Source organism: Conger conger, chromosome 14 (genome assembly GCF_963514075.1).
Source record: "Conger conger chromosome 14, fConCon1.1, whole genome shotgun sequence".
NCBI classification, from domain to species: domain Eukaryota; kingdom Metazoa; phylum Chordata; class Actinopteri; order Anguilliformes; family Congridae; genus Conger; species Conger conger.
The window spans coordinates 42,016,571-42,029,614 of record NC_083773.1 but is presented as its reverse complement, the minus strand read 5'-3'; the positions used below and the strand labels follow the sequence as shown (position 1 = coordinate 42,029,614).

Genomic DNA, 13,044 nt, shown 5'->3' with positions numbered 1-13,044 from the left:
CGGAGTGCTTTGTCGTTTCCGTAGAGGTCCTGTGGCAATAATGTGTGACATCGAGCGCATGTTTCATCAATTCCACGTGAAAGCAGAGACCAGGATTACCTACGCTTCCTTTGGTGGGAGGGCGGAAATCTTGAAGCTCAACCATCAATCTATAAAATGAAAGTTCACCTGTTTGGCGCAGCTTCATCCCCTGGCTGTGCCAACTTTGGACTAAGACACCTTGCTGATGAAGGACGGGAAAGATTCAGTGAAGGCACCGTCCAGTTCATCAGGAGGAATTTTTACGTTGATGATGGCCTAGCAAGTGTCTCATCAGAAAGTCATGCAATCCAACTTGTGAAGGAAGCAAGAGAGCTCTGCAGTTCAGGCAGACTCCGGCTGCACAAGTTCATCTCAAACATTGATGAAGTCATAGCCACAATCCCTAAGGAAGAATGTGTTGAGGTTGCCAAGGATCAAGATATAGCGCTGGGCGAACATCACATGGAGAGAGCACTTGGCGTTCAGTGGTGTGTGACCTCGGATGAATTCCAATTCCAAGTCATCGTCAAAGAAAATCCACTCAGTCTTGTCCACTGTTGCCTCAGTATTTGACCCGCTCGGATTTGTGGTACCATTCATCCTGGTGGGAAAAAGGATTGTTCAGCAGATGTGTCGCGACAAGCTCAGCTGGGATGACGCCTTACCTGATGACCTGCGACCTCTGTGGGAATCCTGGATCCTTGACCTAAAAAACCTAGCTGGTGTGTAGATCCAGAGATGCTATGTTCCACCAAACTTCAAGGTTCAGCACTATGAATTGCACCACTTCTCCGATGCCAGTACGTCAGGATACGGAGAGTGTTCATATCTCAGGCTGATCAGTACATCAGGTGAAGTGCACTGTACTCTAGTCATGGGGAGGTCAAGAGTTGCTCCCACTAAGGTGACCACCATACCGAGACTGGAGCTGTCAGCGGCTGTAGTGGCTGTCCGTGTCAGTGACATGCTCAAAGGAGAGCTTGAAGTGGAATGCACACAGGAAGTCTTCTGGACAGATTCAAAGATTGTACTGGGATACATCAGTAACGAGGCCAGAAGATTTCATGTGTTCGTAGCTAATCATGTAGAGCGTTTCAAACGGAGTACAGAGTCTGCTCAATGGAGGTACGTGACCTCAGAAGAGAATCCAGCGGATCACGCCTCTATAGGTCTCTCAGCTGACCTGTTGCGAACATCTAATTGGTTCACAGGCCCAGACCTGCTGTGGCAGAAGGAGCTACCGAGCAGGGATGCCAAGGTGGGAGAGATTCCAAGTAGTGACCCAGAGCTCAAGAAGGCCCATGTGCATGACATACAGGCAAAGGAGATGAAGTCACTGTTGGATCACTTACACAAGTTCACTGATTGGTCAAGACCTGGTGAAGGCCATTGCTAGATTAAAGCGCCTTGCTAAGGAAGTCAAAGGCCTGAAGCCACGGTCCTGTGAAGCCGCCAGCCTAGAAGAAAGGAGAGAAGCACAGTTAACCATAATCAAAATGGTTCAGGAAGCAACTCTCTCTCAAGAAATCCAGTATCTCTGGCAACTTAAGGAGATACAACACAAGTCCAAATTGCACAGATTAAATCCATTCCTGGATGACAAAGGTATCATCAGAGTCGGAGGCCGCTTGAGTCATGCTGCCTTACATCCACATGTAAAGCATCCAGCGGTTCTTCCAAGAAATAGTCATCGTTGCTGGTCAAGCACTATCATGAAAGGGTGCACCATCAAGGCAGGGGAATGACCACAAATGAGCTCTGTTCCAACGGCATATGGATCCTTGGGTGCAGCAGCCTAGTCTCATCCCACATCTATAAATTCACCAAGTGCAGAAAATTCAGAAGAGGCTTGGAACAGCAAAGGATCTTCTTGTGGACAGAACAGAAGCAACACCTCCATTCACCTATTGTGGCATGGATTGTTTCGGTCCATTTTACATCAAAGAAGGGAGGAGAGAGTTGAAGAAGTATGGACTGATACTTACCTGCATGTGCTCCAGGCAATACACATTGAAATGCTCGACGACCTGACCTCTGATGCCTTTATTAATGCCCTGCGCTCTTTCATTTCCATTCGTGGAGCAGTACGGCTGTTAAGATGTGATCAGGGGACAAACTTTGTTGGGGCAAGACAGGAGTTTGTGGAAGCACTGAAACAGATGGAGCAAGAAGAACTTAAGGAGAGAGGATGTGAGTTCATCTTTAATACTCCAGCTTCAAGCCACATGGGCGGAATTTGGGAAAAACAGATCCGCTACCATCAGAAATGTCTTGATATCAATCCTCGAACAGTCAGCCAAGCAGCTTGACTCCTCATCTCTTCGAACGTTCCTGTACGAGGTCATGGCAGTTGTAAATAGCAGGCCGCTGACAACAGACACTCTGAATTATCCATCTAGTCTTGAACCCTTAACGCCAAACCACATACTGACCATGAAGTCCACCATTATATCGTCTCCCCCTGGGAGCTTCGTCAGGGTAGATCTTTACCTCCGCAAGAGATGGCGCCGAGTCCAGTTCCTAGCCAACAACTTCTGGTCACGTTGGAAGAAGGAGTATCTTTTAAATCTCCAACACAGACAAAAATGGATCAAGGACCACAGGAATGCACAAGTTGGTGACATTGTTCTTTTGAAGGATGACGGAACACCATGTAACAACTGGAAGTTGGCAAAGGTGGTTCAAGTTCATCCTGGAAAGGATGGAAGAGTGAGAACACTGAAGTTACCCTCATAAGATGGGAAGACGCACCTCCAAAACAGAGGAGAGGGCTATTCAGAAAACAGTTACTCTGTTAGAAGCAGATTAAAGACCACATCATACCATTTCTCACTCTGTCTATTAATTGACCTTAGTGATTTGTTGAGGTTATTACATGATAATATTAGAAGGTGAAGTTTACAGTGTATGTAAGTTGTAAGTTGTTCTAAGAAATCAGTTATTGATTTGGTGGGAGTGTAACTGCCCCACGTATCAGTTTATTTTCTCACTTATTTAATTTTGGTTCCTACCTGTTTAGTTAAGGTGTGGTTCATTATCATTGTTTCCATACAACACTTTTTGGGGACGCACCACTAAGCAGAAGCATAACAAGTAAGCAACACGGATTGTGGTCTCCACACACACACACAGAATTTAAGCGATAACACAAGTCATGTAAAGAGTTAAGACAAGGGAAGTCAGGGACAGAAGATGAAGACAAGATAAAGCCCCTTATGGTAGTGCAGCCTACGAGGCATGTTATTGATGTGTTTGTGAAATTTGTACTAAGATAAGCTAGGCTAAAGCCCGTCCATTCATGTGTGTGTATGTGATCATTTGTTTTCTATTCTCTTCAGTTCTCACGGGTTGGGTCGGAGCTGTAATAAACCCTCATTGTTCACTACCTATAGGAGCTACATCTTGGTATATGTTCCTTTATTTAACATAAATATATTATTGTTGTTGTTGTTGTTGTTGTTAACTTGCCCATATTATGTAGTTGTTGTAACTTAATGTGTTACATAGTTAAAGTTAATTGCTAGATGTTTGAATTATTATTATTTACAGTTAAAAAGAACAAGCAGAAAAGATGCATTTAATTTTCATTATGATTTATTGATAATTGACATGCATGTGTTTGTATCGGTTAATCAAGGGTTAACCAAAAATACCGATAATGCCTTGCGTCGAAAACAGGAAATAAGAAGTTTGTTTTGAGAGTTGATAACAGAGTTGTTAAGTGAAGCTCAAGTAGCTAGCCTAGTCCATTGTTCATTCTTTTTGTAATGTTTATCTCCTGAAATTTGAGATAAAGAAGTTTCATTTCATATCCGTCGTCTTGCCATTATTTGAAGGTAGTTATTCTACAGTAGTTGCCCAGCTAAGTACTTAAATAATAGAGCAGTTTCCACAATAATTATATTATACAATATTTACACCCGTGGTACCTTCAATTATATGAATATACTTATTGTTCTGTTTTTCTTTGTTTAGTACAATTATGACTGTAATGCCAGGCATTACAGTATAATTAGGCACACAGTATAATTAGTACAGGTCTCCTGGTTACTTTCATCCAAACTAATGTTACTTTGATATCTCCAGGTGATCAGCATGTGGAGGCGTGTATATTTTCTCCCAGGTAGGCTACAGATGTACTTCCGAAGAGGTCTGTGAAGTCCTTGGCAAAATCGCAACAATACCAGTACTTCAGGAGACCCAGCAGTTGTGGCAGCATCTGACTGTCGGGAGATAGGCTGTGTGCATGCCAGTTGTCACCTTCCCTCCTGCCCTGGTTATTACTGCCCCAGTCCCAAGCCCAGTCTCCTTTAATACCTGTGCATATCAACCGTGCTAATATTGTTACAAACAACAATATATAGTTATTAATTTATATTTTTATTGCTGTTGTTGTGTTTATATGTTCATAAGAATTGTAATATGCAATGCCCTCCGTAATGCTTGGACAACAACATTAATTTAGCTCAGTACACCACAATTTTATATTCATAAACAAACGATTCAAAGTGCAAGTTCTCATATTTTATCAAAGGGTATTTTTATGCATTCTGGTTTCACCATGTAGACATGACAGCACTTTTTATACATAATCCCCCATTTCAGGGCACCATAATATTTGGGACATATTTATGTGATGTAAATTACAGTCATGTTTACTGCATATTTTTTCTATGCATGACTGGTTGAAGTCTGTGACCCACTGAGACATTACTGTAGTCTTCTGTGGACAGTAGTCTCTGACACATCCACGCCTGCCTCCTGAAGAGTGTTTCTGATCAGTTGGACACAGGTTTGGGGATTTTTCTTCATTGTGATGAGAATTCTTCAGCTATCAGCTGTAGAGGTCTTACTTGGCTTGCCATGCCCTATGCCCCATTACATGTTCTCTCTCCTTAATGCTGTTCCAAACAGTTGATTTTGTTACACCTAAGGTTTGGCATAACAAAACAGACATTACAGACTTTTTATTTAAATTTCTCATAATGGCTTCCTTGACATTCGTTGTGGAGAACTCGTTTCTTCAATACTATAACTGTTTCGCTGCTGGTACTTCGAATCGCGTTTCAGGAAAGAAAGTCGTTACTCGAAATTCGAGGGTGTAAGACAAGTTAAGCTCTTTATTCGTGGTTCCAGGTAGTGTGCACGTTCTCCTGAGCTTTCACCAATCTTACACAAACCTTACTGGGAATGACAGAGTTTATATCAGTATCTGAAAGGAAGTGCTTCATCCATGGCGACAAAACACTCCTTTAGATATGATAATGTCTATTGACAGGTTTCCTGGTTAGGCCACAGACAAATGTTTGTCGGCACCTAGACCTCAAATCAACACCAGGAAAGGAAATGTAAATAGAGTGGGGAAAACAGGGTGATTTTTGTGCATCTTAAAAACACCGAAATCTAACAGTTGGAACAACTCTGGCCCTCATGTTTAATGACAATAATACAAACCAAAGGCAAGAATAAGCCTAGAAAAATATGGTGTTTATTGTTACTATGTATGAAACACACTGTAATTTTAATATGGTGAAACCAAAGTCTGTAAACATGCCCTTCAATATTTGCTGAGAATATGCATTTTTACCGCATGTCAATTGTTTGATTGCTAATCTAAAATTGTGGAGCACAGAGCCAAATAAAAAAGTATGTCTTTGTCCTAAACATTACAGATGGCACTGAATATAACATTGTAATCTTTTTTTGTGTATGTAATGAATTGCAATATTTGATCTAATGTCAGTAGTGATGTAATGTCAGTTCTACATCTAATGTAGAACTTTCCACATATTGTTATACACTGCTATTTGCACATACATACTACTGTACTACTTTTATGTTGCCTCATTGTGTTCGTGTAAATATGTTTATACAGTTCTCTACTTTAATAAGCTACACCCTTCACCTCAGTTACATATTTTGCATCTTCTATTTGACAATATACACTCAGTGAGCACTTTATTAGGTATTTATTAGACGTATTAGGTCTTCTGCTGCTGTAGTCTATCCACTTTGATGCATTGTGTGTTCAGAGATCTGTTCACTGATGTATGGTTATGGTTATTTGCGTTACTGTCACCTTCCTGTCAGCTTCGACCAGTCTGGCCCTCCTCCATTACCTCACTCATCCTCAAGCCATTTCCGTCCGCAGAACTGCCGATCACTGAATGTTTTTTTTTTTTTCACACCATTCTGAGTAAACTCAAGAGACTGTTGTGCAGGAGATCAGCAGTTACAGAAATACTCGTACCTGCCCGTCTGGCACCAACAATCATGCCACAGTCAAAATCACTATTGGTTGATATGAACATTACCTGAAGCTCCTGACACATATCTGCATGATTTTATGCATTGCACTGCTGACACGATTTGGTAAACGCATGATTAAGTAGGTGTACAGGTGTTCCTAATAAATTTCTCAGTGAATGGATATTTTGGCAATTGTTGTCTGTATCTGTGTGCATGGATAGTAGACAAGTTGTAAATATTGTTCTCCTTCAGTTGCCATAAAAACTTTTACCCAAGATCCAACCAGCTGCCTGCCTTTCATTTTATTTCCTGCTTGATATTATTCATTTGAATGTAAAGTTTGTCAGGATTAGAAGATATTAAATTATGTACTTCATTATCTGTCACAACCTGGCTCACTGGCCATGACAAAGAGGCGGACGCACACTGACGCATTTAAAAAACAAGGTCAAATTTATTTGAAATGACCAGTTAACAACAATGTGTTGTGTGAAAGTCAGTTGCATCAGTAGTGTGAGTGAGTGGGTGTGTGAAAAGTATGCTGAAGCAATGTTGTCTGATGCAAACCCAAAAAGAACCAACAGGTACGTGGGCAGAGAGTACCCTCCTTCAGACAAGAGACAGGCACAATTTAACATCTGGTCACAGGTGCTCCCAATTGCGCAAACGACCTGGTACTCCGCCCACTAGGCTCCAGTGAAGTAACGCCAGAATAAGTAGCACAGAGCAGGGGGCCGTAACATATCCCGAATTCGAACAATTTTAAACAATAAAATTAAAAATAAAACATTTACAGAGTTACAATAACAGCAATTAAAAACAATGTACTTAAAACAAATTGCATATCCCATTTTATTCAGAGTAAACAGTTGGGGGACAAAGCCAAATACCTTAATTGTAATGTGAGAGAACTATTAAGTAGAATTATGGCAGAAAGGATTTCCTATCCATAGTGAAATGGAGCTGGAGATCAAATGACACAATAAACATGACTATGGGACAATTCTAAAAGGAAATAGTTTCCATTATTTATGTCATGGTTTGCCAAAGGGCAGATTCAAGCCATGGTGACCATTGTAGGGCTCTATACCTACACGTAAATGGCACAGGCAGATTTTTTACGACCACGAAGGGACTCGAACCCTCAATCTTCTGATCCGAAGTCAGACACTTTATCCATTTGGCCACGCGGTCTGGGGCCATTTGCTGTCTCATTGATGGGAGAGTGAGGTTACATGTATTCTAAATTTTGCTGATTTGCGTCAAAATGCCAACAAATAATGGGTAAATACACTAGAAAACCGACAAAGGGCTACTTTCTGCACATTGGACGCTTATTCAGGCAAAAACATGTGCACGATGAATCCTTGCACTATTCCCATTCAAGTTCTCATTGGGAAAGTGTGGCAATGTAGTTAATTGTGAACATCATTTGTGTTTCTTCAATGGCTCCCAGCTGAAAATGGCAAAGTCAGATTTTGTACGACCACGAAGGGACTCGAACCCTCAATCTTCTGATCCGAAGTCAGACGCCTTATCCATTAGGCCACCGGTCAGGACCAATTTGTGGCCTCATTAATGGGAATGTGAGGTTACATGTATTCTAAATTATGCTGAATTGCGTCAAAATGCCAACAAATAATGGGTAAATCCATTCTCTCTCTACTCTCTTTGCTGTTCCAAACAGTTGATTTTGTTACACACTTTTTATTAATACAGACTTTTTATTTTCCTTTTTCAGTCTCATTCATTGGAATGACTGGCCCTCATGTTTAATGACAATAATACAAACCAAAGGCAAGAAAAAGCCTTGAGAAATATGCTGTTTATGGTTACTCTGTATAAAATACACTGTCATTTTATTTTTTTGCCATTTTTTGGGGCAGACCTGCAGAGGCCAATAATGTAAATGGTAAACATCCTGCTACATAATGCAGTGTCCTATATTCAGCTATATATTGTGTAAAATATGCTCTCTGCGCTCTGTCCCAGAAAGATGACCAAGTTCCCTGAGCTACACACCCAAAAACCCTCCCACTCTTGTCAAGAGAGATAAAAAGATTGTGCACTCTTACAGACTATCACTGACTAGCCGTAACAATCTGCTTGCTCATAAGTTACTGACTGCATGTTCACATGTCCTGGGTGTGCGGTGATACCCCAGTCTGGATCCAGTTCCTGCTCTTGGACAGTCATGAGGTGATATTCATTAGCTGCATCTACCCTTCTCATCAGCATTTGTGTCCCAGTAACTCTGGTGTCATCACATCACTATGCCATCACAGCGAATAATGCTAATATGACAACAATTATGAATCCTGCCTTCATAAGCCATGCCCCCCCCATCTTCAAAACACATTATCCACTCCAAATTCTTGTTAGGCGTTATCCAGAGAAAAATCGACTCAAAACCTGATGCTACTTCCTAGTTCCTCCATGTCTGCCATATTTACATGGCCTTAGCTGTGCCTGGGCATCTGTCCAGATCCCACGCATCAAAGTGTATTTCAAAGTTTTCTGCACTGTCAATTCTGTCAATTATTAAACCATTTTTTGTACATTGCTAATTGCATTGCAATGCTAATCTGCACATCAAATCTCTACCAAGCAGGTTTATCAGACATACAGGAGAGAATAAAAATGCATGTTTTGAAATGATAGTAGAACCCACATTGCTATCCTGAACCAGTAAGAGAATTGTAAACTTTTCCATTGTATTATCTTGACTGACCATAGTTTTTCCACAAGGTGGAGGCTTTCATCCCCACAATTTTGCTATTATTACAGAATGACCAGATCCCATGTTTCAATTTTTAATAAGTCTCTTATTCACGGCCCCTCAATCAGCATTTAAACAAACCACTCAACTGAAACCATTGATTGGCAATATGAGTACAATTTATTTGAGTTAATCATGCAGTCACAGCTCAGTAGTTAAGATGCGTTTTACAGAGTTCACAGGTCATATTGTCCACTGACCCAGTATCCTAATCTTTTGCAAAGCATTAATACTATGTATATTAAAACTTAAAAATAACAGATAAAAATAAGAACCGTTTAATTTGTTATCGGTGGCACCATTGCTCAGATGACCGGCTGTATGTGGGATTCATTCTGTCCCTGGTGTGCCTGGCTTGTTTGCTCCTGTTGCGGCTTCTCACCCTCTCTCCGCTGTACTTCAGTGTTCTCCACTGTCAGCCCTCAGCCTTCTGTGTCGTCTTTTCAGGACATTTTTGTCTAAGCCCCTCACACATGGCCCTCATGACCTAAGCATAAACTTCTTTGTTTAGTTTTAGTTCATATAAACCTGACTGCAGCCGTACATCACCCAGATGAGTGCTACACATTGGTGGTGGTTGAGGCAAGCTTTCCCATCATCAATGTAAAGAGTTTTTAGACTCTAGAAAAGCAGTAATATGATGTGAATGCACTGGTCTAGCTATCATTACTTCCTTTTCTGGGTGTTCTCTTTTTTTCAGCCTTGCTATCTGCAATCTTGTCCTTCCTGTATATATAGTGGTGGTTTGTTGAGACAGTGGTCATGTATAGTTTAACTTCTCATGTTTCTTAAAATGGCTTTCAACTGCTGAGCTTCATGTGCAGAACCACAAAATACATTTTGTTTGTTGATATAAAGAGATATAAAAGTACAGTGCCCACCGTGGGAACACTGAGGCAGTAAGCTAGTAGGGTCTTGTGGAACTAGTCCTCAGTACATAATTATTGCATCATTTAGTTGTTTCCTGTCAATTAAATGGGGATGAGCAGGTGGCCACTGAAAGTATTGTACAAATTTCCATTATCGTGGAGTTCCGCGTTTGACCGAAGCTTTATGTAAAGAATGTCTCCTATGTCTAGCTGCAGTGTGATCATGTTCGCTGCGCCACGCCCCGGTCCTGGATTGTTATCATAGGCGCTCATGAAATATTCATTATTCAAACAGAGAGTGACTCTAGCAGGATTCTCACTCCATCCAAAAGCAGTGAAACTGAAATAGTAGACGCCCTTTGTTGGGGCTGTGAAGATGCCTGTACAAAGCGAAAAATATGTTTAAAACAATTAAGTCAGGCTGAATGCATAGGTTTGATATGTAGGCACCCAATTAATGTATTAGTAACTTAAGCTTTGCATTTTGAAGCAAAGAGACCATTTTGCTGTTGCTGTTGCTGTTGTAAACCAGGCTAATGGTATAATGACATTTCATCATGTTAAATGTTAAAATGCAAACATGCAATTTGCATGGTACCTGAAGATGGGTTATAAGCACTTCCAACATTGGTGGTGACATATTTGTAGACCAGGATGACATCCTCAGAGTGTGGCCCCAATGTAATTGACTCTGAATGGTTCACCAGAGAAGCTGAGAATGCCACCTTAGATGTTCCTGTATGAACACTGGATGGTCAGCAATACCTTGACTGGCTCAATAAGCCAAGTTTCATAAAGCACTATTACATTATTACTGAAGTGGCAATTTTTTATTATTTTTTTTTATTATTAAAAAAGCATTATTGATTGATTTTATCAATATTTCAAAAAAATCTGGAGTTTGACTTGTGCCATTGAAAACATTTAAAGATACCTCATTGTGAAAATTGAATTAACTTAGAGAAATATACTTTATTACCTCCAATTTCCGTGGAAGGGCCATGCTTCAGAGCCTCCAGCTCACTCTGTATTGCTGATCTCTGACCACCTGTGTGTGTGTGTGTGTGTGTGTGTGTGTGTGTGTGTGTGTGTGTGTGTGTGTGTGTGTGTGTGTGTGTGAGAGAGAGAGAGAGAGAGAGAGAGAGGTATAGTGGGAGAGGGGATGAAGAGATAGAAGATGCGTTTCACGATCATATCCATATACTCACATACATGCAGCTATAAGAACCACAGCAACGTAATTGATTCTTGTCAGTCCAGTGCTATTTTGTTGTCTTGTGAATGTCTCAAAGACTTACAGTAGAGGACCAGTCCAACGATGAGTGTGATCAGAGTGATGAGCCACAGAGAGACAAAGATCAGTGAAGCCTTTCTGTACAAAGACCTTCTCCCAGCAGAGCTCTTGGGTTCTGAGAATGGATATTCATAATTAAGCTTGTGAAATATTAACCAATTCAATCATTTTGAACACTGGATGGCCTACATGACTTCCCCCAGATATTGCGTAAAGTTGTTTTGCATTAAATTTAAATGAAGTCAACATCACCAAAACAGCTAATCTGTTCAAGAGCCTACCATCAAACAAATGAACAATATTTTTCATTATAAATTATAAAAATTATAAATATTATATGAAATATTTGAATATTTAGTTCAAAGCCTTGAAGGTAAGAACCCATTAAACTTTTTTGTCACTGATACATTAATGGTTTAACTAGAAATTCCTCCCCAATACCCAGTCATAAATTGTAAAATGTAGAGTGAATTATACCTGTTGACCTGTTACTGGGAGCAGTTTTATCCAGGCATGTGTAGACATGGTCATTTATACTCGAATAAGTGTTCTCTGTCTCTGTAAAACATAAATATACAGCAGTAGCTATAATTTTCTGTATTTGTGATTTTTCAGAACATCTAATTTCCAATCACTTTGCATCATTTGAGGGACAAGCATACAAATGGTCTCCTCTCCTGTAGTATGACAGGAGAAAGTTCTAAAAAAACGGGTGCCTTTTGACACCTATGTTTTTGTGGAATCAAATTATTTTTCCAAATCGTTTTACGCCTCTTTGCTGAGGGCGCTTACCTGAAATGTTATGCATGAATGCCGTCACCCTTGGAGGCTTGTCATTGGTGTCCATGCTGTAGGAGTTCATCCTCTGCTTCAAAACTGCTCTGCCAAGCGCAAGAACAAAATTAACAGCAAATTAAGTGGTCCTCCTCTTTTTGGTAGTGTGACTTCCTGCATTTCCTGTCTTGAGTTCCGCATTTAAATCTTTAACAATAATGTTGTGGTAGAATTTCTTTAAAGTTTATTCTCTAACAGCGATCATAAAGCCATGGTGTCTCTGCAGAGTGACCAAAAATCAATTCAGTCACAGACAGGCTTTTATACAGTTTCCAAACAGGCTTATTTCCTCCCAACAGGTGTCTCTTAATAATAATAATAATAATAATAATAATAATAATAATAATAATAATAATAATAGCCTAATGGGCATAATCATAATATCGTAGCCTAATAATATGAATACATGAATTGTCTTTTAACAAAGTGTTGTGTTTCTATAGTTGGCTTGTAGTTACTGCATGTTTTTTATTTTGTTTACTTTATTATTCATTTATTTACTTACTTATGCTTTAATGTATTTATTTTTAGCAAACCACTCTTCTGAAACCAGCTTTGGATAATACCATCGAACCATTCATTATCTTAACCTGCTTAAGAACAGGGTTGCAGGGGGGCTGGAGCTTATCCCAGCATCCATCTGGCGAAAGGCAGGAATACACCCTGGACAGGTCGCCAGTCCATCGCAGGGCACACATACGATTCACTTACACACTCATATCCACTGGCAATTTAGACTCTCCAATCAGCCTAACCTGCATGTCTTTGGACTATGGGAGGAAACCGGAGTACCCGGAGGAAACCCACGCAGACACGGGGAGAACATGCAAACTCCACACAGAGGCCCCGACCGACAGGGATTCGAACCCAGGACTTTCCGCGCAGGAGCAGCATGGTTAAGCTTAACTTCCCTTGACTTTTCCCATTCATTCTCAACGGTATTTCTTACCACTACGGATGCAATATATTCATGGCCACATGTTGATATCGCAGCGCTG

At 40.4% G+C, this 13,044-nt stretch overlaps 2 non-coding genes across 2 annotated transcripts; both read right to left on the bottom strand.

Moving 5' to 3' along the window:
- Positions 1–7,391: 7,391 nt before the first annotated feature.
- trnar-ucg (transfer RNA arginine (anticodon UCG)) lies at positions 7,392–7,464 on the bottom strand. The gene has a single exon. It is a non-coding gene; the product is annotated as a tRNA-Arg (tRNA).
- A 289-nt stretch (positions 7,465–7,753) lies between these two features.
- trnar-ucg (transfer RNA arginine (anticodon UCG)) lies at positions 7,754–7,825 on the bottom strand. Its single transcript has one exon. It is a non-coding gene; the product is annotated as a tRNA-Arg (tRNA).
- Between the last annotated feature and the right edge of the window lie 5,219 nt (positions 7,826–13,044).